This window comes from Blennius ocellaris (genome assembly GCF_963422515.1).
Source record: "Blennius ocellaris genome assembly, chromosome: 6".
In the NCBI taxonomy this organism is placed as follows: domain Eukaryota; kingdom Metazoa; phylum Chordata; class Actinopteri; order Blenniiformes; family Blenniidae; genus Blennius; species Blennius ocellaris.
Window position 1 is genome coordinate 736,585 of NC_137655.1, and position 8,648 is coordinate 745,232.

An 8,648-nucleotide genomic window follows, 5' to 3' on the forward strand; every position below is an offset into this window, starting at 1 on the left:
TTTCTTCAAAGTCGCCACCTCTTGCTTTGATCTGCTTCACTCTGGATTCTCTTGAAGAGCTTCAAGAGGTCGTCACCTGAAACGTTCTTCCAACAGTCTTGAAGCAGTTCTAGAGGTGCTCAGCACTTGTTGGCCTTGTGCCTTCACTGTGGTCCAGCTCACCCCAAACATCTGGATTGGGTCCAGGTCCGGTCCCGCTCGGTCCAAACATCTGGATTGGGTCCAGGTCCGGTCCAGCTCGGTCCAAACATCTGGATTGGGTCCAGGTCCGGTCCAGCTCGGTCCAAACATCTGGATTGGGTCCAGGTCCGGTCCCGCTCGGTCCAAACATCTGGATTGGGTCCAGGTCCGGTCCAGCTCGGTCCAAACATCTGGATTGGGTCCAGGTCCGGTCCAGCTCGGTCCAAACATCTGGATTGGGTTCAGGTCCGGTCCACCTTGGTGGTGGGAGTAAAGGTGGTGCTGGTGGTGGAGGGTGGGGGTGGAGGTCAGGGTGGTGCTGGTGGTGGAGGGTGGGGGTGGAGGTAAAGGTGGTGCTGGTGGTGGAGAACACAAATGGAACCGTGGACTCAGTGGGACGATCAGCTGACGTCTGCACAACACAACTGACGTCCCAAACACTTTTCTACGGCCAGAAATCCCTCTAGTGAAGTGAAGAACGTTTCAGGTGACGACCTCTTGAAGCTCTTCAAGAGAATCCAGAGTGAAGCAGATCAAAGCAAGAGGTGGCGACTTTGAAGAAACTACAATTTAAGGTGTATTGTCAGTTGTTTTACACTTTTTTGTTAAGTATATATTTCCACGTGTGTTAATTCATAGTTCTGATGCCTTCAGTGTCAATCTACAACATCAATAGTCATGAAAGAAAGGAAAGTCATTGAATGAGAAGGAACTGTTGGTCTGTACTGTGTGTATATATATATATATATATATATATTTGTACCTGATGGTGTGTTTGGCTCTTCAGTTCCAGAGCCGGCCGGAGGGCGAGAGCGCCACCTACGTGGAGATGAGGAAAGCTGTCCGACCGTCAAACGCGTCCTGAAGGAAACAAGCGTTTGAACAGGGAACCTTTATGTTCCTGCTCCTCCTGGTGGCGGCGCTGCGGTACTGCAGCGGACCAGCAGGGGGAGACACAGGCTGCCCCTGCTGGTCGGCTGCAGTACCGCAGCGGACCAGCAGGGGGAGACACAGGCTGCCCCTGCTGGTCGGCTGCAGTACCGCAGCGGACCAGCAGGGGGAGACACAGGCCGCCATACAGGAGTTCTTCTCTGCTCCTCTGCAGATTGTATCTAAGTGTCAAAGTGTTTTTGTTTTCAGTCAACAAACGTGTTTCCTGGACAACGAAAGTCTCCCTTTACTGGCAAACTATAAAAACTATAATCATTTATCAGTGTCGTGCCAAATGAGTCCTAGAAATATAATCTATACGTTCAACTTTGCAAAAATACAAGTGATATATATAATATACTTGGATGGTAGGACGTCCCTACGTCACAGGTTTCACTGTGTTTTCATGTTTCTTCTGTATTTATAAAATATTCTCGAGTGAAGTTTTACAATACAGTAGTTCCAAGATGGCCGCCACGCACGCGTCTCAGCCTTTGTTTGTTTGTTTGTTTGTTTGTTTTGTGTGATGATGATGTTCTTCACATGTGAGCTTCACTCAAACGTCTGCAGGCTTTAAAATGTGTCATAAGCTCCTCACGTTAGTGTAGCTCCTCACATTAGTGTAGCTCCTCATGTTAGTGTAGCTCCTCACACTAGTGTAGCTCCTCACATTAGTGTAGCTCCTCATGTTAGTGTAGCTCCTCACACTAGGGTAGCTCCTCACACTAGTGTAGCTCCTCACGTTAATGTAGCTCCTCACATTAGTGTAGCTCCTCATGTTAGTGTAGCTACTCACACTAGGGTAGCTCCTCACATTAGTGTAGCTCCTCATGTTAGTGTAGCTCCTCACACTAGGGTAGCTCCTCACACTAGTGTAGCTCCTCACGTTAATGTAGCTCCTCACATTAGTGTAGCTCCTCATGTTAGTGTAGCTCCTCACACTAGGGTAGCTCCTCACATTAGTGTAGCTCCTCACGTTAGTGTAGCTCCTCACATTAGTGTAGCTCCTCACATTAGTGTAGATCCTCACACTAGTGAAGCTCCTCACACTGGTGTAGCTCCTCCCATTAGTGTAGCTCCTCAAACTTGTGTAGCTCCTCACATTAGTGTAGATCCTCACATTAGTGTAGCTCCTCACACTAGTGTAGATCCTCACACTAGTGTAGCTCATCACATTAGTGTAGATCCTCACACTAGTGTAGCTCCTCACGTTAATGTAGCTCCTCACATTAGTGTAGCTCCTCATGTTAGTGTAGCTCCTCACACTAGGGTAGCTCCTCACATTAGTGTAGCTACTCACGTTGGTGTAGCTCCTCACACTAGTGTAGCTCCTCACATTAGTGTAGCTCCTCACACTAGTGTAGATCCTCACACTAGTGTAGCTCCTCACACTGGTGTAGCTCCTCACATTAGTGTAGCTCCTCACATTAGTGTAGCTCCTCACACTAGTGTAGCTCCTCACAGTAGTGTAGCTCCTCACACTAGTGTAGCTCCTCACATTAGTGTAGATCCTCACACTGGTGTAGCTCCTCACATTAGTGTAGATCCTCACATTAGTGTAGCTCCTCACATTAGTATAGCTCCTCACATTAGTGTAGCTCCTCACATTAGTGTAGCTCCTCACATTAGTGTCGCTCCTCACATTAGTGTAGATCCTCACACTAGTGTAGCTCCTCACATTAGTGTAGATCCTCACACTGGTGTAGCTCCTCACATTAGTGTAGATCCTCACATTAGTGTAGCTTCTCACATTAGTATAGCTCCTCACATTAGTGTAGCTCCTCACATTAGTGTAGCTCCTCACATTAGTGTCGCTCCTCACATTAGTGTAGATCCTCACATTAGTGTAGCTCCTTACATTACTATACCTCACATTAGTGAAGCTCCTCACATTAGAGTAGTTCCTCACATTAGTGAAGCTCCTCACATTAGTGTAGCTCCTCACATTAGTGAAGTTCCTCACATTAGTGTAGCTCCTCACATTAGTGTAGCTCCTCACACTAATGTAGCTCCTTACATTAGTGTAGCTCCTCACACTAGTGTAGCTCCTCACATTAGTGTAGATCCTCACACTGGTGTAGCTCCTCACATTAGTATAGATCCTCACATTAGTGTAGCTCCTCACATTAGTGTAGCTCCTCACATTAGTGTAGCTCCTCACACTGGTGTAGCTCCTCACATTAGTGTAGCTCCTCACATTAGTGTCGCTCCTCACATTAGTGTAGATCCTCACATTAGTGTAGCTCCTTACATTACTATACCTCACATTAGTGAAGCTCCTCACATTAGAGTAGCTCCTCACATTAGTGAAGCTCCTCACATTAGTGTAGCTCCTTACATTAGTGAAGTTCCTCACATTAGTGTAGCTCCTCACATTAGTGTAGATCCTCACATTAGTGTAGATCCTCACATTACTGTAGTACCTCACAATAGTGTAGTTCCTCACATTAGTGTAGTGCCTCACAATAGTGTAGATCTTCACATTAGTGTAGTACCTCACAATAGTGTGGTTCCTCACATTAGTGTAGCTCATTACATTAGTGTAGATCCTCACATTAGTGTAGATCCTCACATTAGTGCAGGCCACTCAGCAGTGAGGTCACCAAGCTGAAGGAACAACACAGTTTTAAAGCCTGCAGACGTTTGAGTGAAGCTCACATGTGAAGAACATCATCAACACACTTGTGTTCCTGAACAAACAAACAAACAAACAAACAAACAAACAAACAAACAAAGGCTGAGTCGTGTGCACGGCGGCCATCTTGGAACTACTTTATTGTAAAAGTCCAGAATATTTTATAAATACAGAAGAAACATGAAACTATTTGGATTTAAATCAAATTGGAGGAGAAACTCTGTGTGTGTGTGTGTGTGTGTGTGTGTGTGTGTGTGTGTGTGTGTGTGTGTGTGTGTGTGTGTGTGTGTGTGTGTGTGTGTGTGTGTGTGTGTGTGTATGTGTGTGTGTGTGTTGCGTCATGTGTTCACACCTCTGATTGGAGTCACTTTGTTTTAATGAGGATTTAAAGTGTGAAAGTGAACAAATCACTAGAGGATCTGTTTGTTTATGGAGGAGATCCAGTCCCTGGTGTGTGTGTGTGTGTGTGTGTGTGTGTGTGTGTGTGTGTGTGTGTGTGTGTGTGTGTGTGTGTGTGTGTGTGTGTGTGTGTGTGTGTGTGTGTGTGTGTGTGTGTGTGTGTGTGTGTGTGTAAAGAAAAGTTATTTGCACTAAACTTGGTTGTTGTTCAATGGAAATTTCACCTCCTGACCTCCAGACCTCCAGACTTCCTGACCTCCAGACCTCCAGACTTCCAGACCTCCAGACCTCCAGACCTCCAGACCTCCAGACTTCCAGACTTCCAGACCTCCAGACTTCCAGACTTCCAGACCTCCAGACTTCCAGACTTCCAGACCTCCTCCAGACCTCCAGATGTTTGTTCTGGTCTCAGAAAAGCTTAGTTTTCAACACGTTGTATTAAACACGACGTCAGAAGATGAAAGAGTGAAGCACAAAGAGATGAAAGACTGAACTGGGAAGAAAACAACTCCATAATCTGACTTGATAAACAAACAATATCAAAATGTTACAATCTTGATGGAAGATTAAAGTGTAAAGTCACGGACTAACAACTGAACAAGTTTTAAAACAAGCCAAGTCATCATTTCTAAAAACAACTTTTTAAATTTTGGCGAGTGCCAAACAATGTAGGACCACTAGAAGGTATCGGTACTCATCCTTTCTAAAAGTAGTATCGGTACTCATCCTTTCTAAAAGTAGTATCGGTACTCATCCTTTCTAAAAGTGGTGTCAGCTCTTGAACTTAATAAAAGTAGTATATCTAAGGGTGACTTAGCTCCTCCCCCTATCTCTAAGGGTACACCCAGCCACCCTACAGAGGAAGCTCATTTCAGCCGCTTGTATCCGGGATCTGGTTCTTTCGGTCATGACCCATAGTTCATGACCATAGGTGAGGGGAGGAACAGGTGAGGGGAGGAACAGGTGAGGGGAGGAACAGGTGAGGGGAGGAACAGGTGAGGGGAGGAACAGGTGAGGGGAGGAACAGGTGAGGGTAGGAACAGGTGAGGGGAGGAACGAAGATCGACCGGTAAATCGAGAGCTTCGCTTTTTGGCTCAGCTCCTTCTTCACCACGACGGACCGATACAACGTCCGCATAACTGCAGACGCTGCACCGATCCGCCTGTCGATCTCACGCTCCATCTTCCCCCCACTCGTGAACAAGACCCCAAGATACTTGAACTCCTCCACTTGGGACAAGGGCACTCCACCGACCTGGAGGGGGCAAGCCACCTTGTTCTGGTGGAGAACCATGGCCTCGGATTTAGAGGTGCTGATCTTCATCCCAGCTGCTTCACACTCGGCTGCGAACCGCGTCAGTGTACGCTGAAGGTCCAGGCTTGATGGAGCCAACAGAACCACATCATCTGCAAATAGCAGAGATGAGATCCCGTGGTCCCCAAACTGGACCCCCTCCGGCCCCCGGCTGTACCTAGAGATTCTGTCCATATAAGTAATGAACAGAACCGGTGATAAAGGACACCCCTGCTGGAGGCCAACGTGCACTGGGAACAGGTCCGACTTACTGCCGGCAATGTGAACCAAACTCCTGCTCCGGGAATACAAAGACCAAACAGCCCTCAACAAGGGACCCTGGACTCCATACTCCCGGACCACCCCCCACAGGACATCTCGGGGGACGCGGTCGAACGCCTTCTCCAGATCCACACAACACATGTGGACTGGTTGGGCGAACTCCCATGAACCCTCAAGCACCTGATGGAGGGTATAGAGCTGGTCCAGTGTTCCACCATCAGGAGCACCTGGTGGAGGGTATAGAGCTGGTCCAGAGTTCCACCATCAGGAGAACCTGGTGGAGGGTATAGAGCTGGTCCAGAGTTCCACCATCAGGAGAACCTGGTGGAGGGTATAGAGCTGGTCCAGTGTTCCACCATCAGGAGCACCTGGTGGAGGGTATAAAGCTGGTCCAGAGTTCCACCATCAGGAGAACCTGGTGGAGGGTCTAGAGCTGGTCCAGTGTTCCACCATCAGGAGCACCTGGTGGAGGGTCTAGAGCTGGTCCAGTGTTCCACCATCAGGAGAACCTGGTGGAGGGTATAGAGCTGGTCCAGTGTTCCACCATCAGGAGAACCTGGTGGAGGGTCTAGAGCTGGTCCAGTGTTCCACCATCAGGAGCACCTGGTGGAGGGTATAGAGCTGGTCCAGTGTTCCACCATCAGGAGAACCTGGTGGAGGGTATAGAGCTGGTCCAGTGTTCCACGGCCAGGACGAAAACCGCATTGTTCCTCTTGGATCCGAGGTTGGACTAACGGCCGGACCCTCCTCTCAGTACCCTGGAATAGACTTTCCCGGGGAGGCACAGGAGTGTGATCCCTCTGTAGTTGGAACACACCCTCCGATCCCCCTTCTTGAAGAGAGGGACCACCACCCCGGTCTGCCAGTCCAGAGGTACTGTCCCCGCCCGCCACGCGATGTTGCAGAGACGAGTCAGCCACGACAGTCCCTGCACATCCAGAGACTTAAGGAACTCTGGGTGAATCTCATCCACTCCCGGTGCCTTGCCACCGAGGAGCTTCACAACAACCTCGGTGACTTCAGCTTGGGAAATGAACGAGTCCACCTCTGAGAACCCAGCCTCTGCTTCCTCAATGGAAGACGTGGTGGTGGGATTGAGGAGGTCCTCGAAGTATTCCTTCCACCGCCCTACGATATCCCCAGTTGAGGTCAACAGCTCCCCACTTCCACTGTAAACAGTGTTGGTGGAGAACTGCTTCCCCCGCCCACGCCCGATAGGACTCCTTCTTCAGCTTGACGGCATCCCTTACTTCCGGTGTCCACCACCGGGTTCGGGGATTGCCGCCACGACAGGCGCCAGAGACCCTGCGGCCACAGCTCCGAGCAGCAGCTTCGACAATGGAAGTGGAGAACATGGTCCACTCGGACTCAATGTCTCCAGCCTCCCTCGGGATCTGTGAGAAGCTCTCCCGGAGGTGGGAGTTGAAGGCTGTGCGGACGGAGGGCTCGGCCAGATGTTGCCAGCAGACCCTCACAACACGTTTGGGCCTGCCGAGTCTATCCGGCCTCCTCCCGGTCCAGCGCATCCAACTCACCACCAGGTGGTGATCAGTTGACAGCTCTGCCCCTCTCTTTACCCGAGTGTCAAAGACACACGGCCAGAGATCAGATGACACGACCACAAAGTCTATCATTGACCTCCGGCCTAGGGTGTCCTGGTGCCACGTGCACTTATGGACACCCCTGTGCTCGAACATGGTGTTCGTTATGGACAAGCTGTGACTGGCACAGAAGTCCAATAACAGAACACCGCTTGGGTTCAGATCGGGGAGGCGGTTCCTCCCAATCACCCCCTTCCAGGTCTCACTGTCATTGGCCACGTGGGCGTTGAAGTCCCCCAGGAGAACAATGGAGTCCCCAGTTGGGGCACTATCCAGCACCCCTCCCAGGGACTCCAAGAAGGTTGGGTACTCTGAACTGCTGTTCGGTGCATAGGCCGAGACAACAGTCAGAGACCTGTCCCCTACTCGAAGGCGTAGGGACGCAACCCTCTCGTTCACCGGGGTGAACTCCAACACATGGCGGCTGAGCTGCGGGGCAATAAGCAAGTCCACTCCAGCCCGCCGCCTTACACTGTGGGCAACTCCAGAGAAGTGGAGTATCCAGCCCCTGTGGAGGAGCTGGGTTCCAGAGTCCAAGCTGTGAGTGGATGTGAGCCCGACTATATCTAGACGGTATCTCTCAGCCTCCCTCACAAGCTCGGGCTCCTTCCCCCCCAGCCGGGGACCGGGGCGTCGAGGCCTCTGCCGTCGACTGCCACCCAATCCACACTGCACCCGACCCCTACGGCAGCCTCTGTAGGTGGGGGGCCCACAGGAGGATGAGGAGGAGGGGCCCGCGGGAAAGAACCCTCCACCAGGCGCTCGCATACGAGCCTCGACCCCGGGCCTGACTCCAGGGTGAGGCTCCAGGGTGAGGCTCCAGGGTGAGGCCTAACTCCAGGGTGGGGCCTGGCTCCAGGGTGAGGCTCCAGGGTGAGGCTCCAGGGTGGGGCCTAGCTCCAGGGTGAGGCTCCAGGGTGAGGCTCCAGGGTGAGGCCCCGGCTGCACCAAACCGGGCGACGTCACTGCTCTCCTTTGATGCGTGTTCATAGGGGTGTGTTGAACTGCTTTTGATGTGACCCGTCCCTTAGGACCTGTTTGCCTTGTAGACCCTACTGGGGGCATAAAGCCCCCGACAACGTAGATCCTAGGACCATTCGGGTGCTCAAACTCCCCCACCACGGTAAGGTCGCAGTCCAAGGGGGACTCATCCTTTCTAAAAGTGGTATTGGTACAGGTGAAACATGGCGGCCGGGACAGTTTGACGATATGGGAGGAGGAGGAGGAGGAGGAGGAGGAGGAGGAGGATGGAGATAAATAGACCGTATGTCTGGAGAGCTGGGCAGCTCCTCTCCTCCTCCTCCTCCTCCTCCTCCTCCTCTCAGGG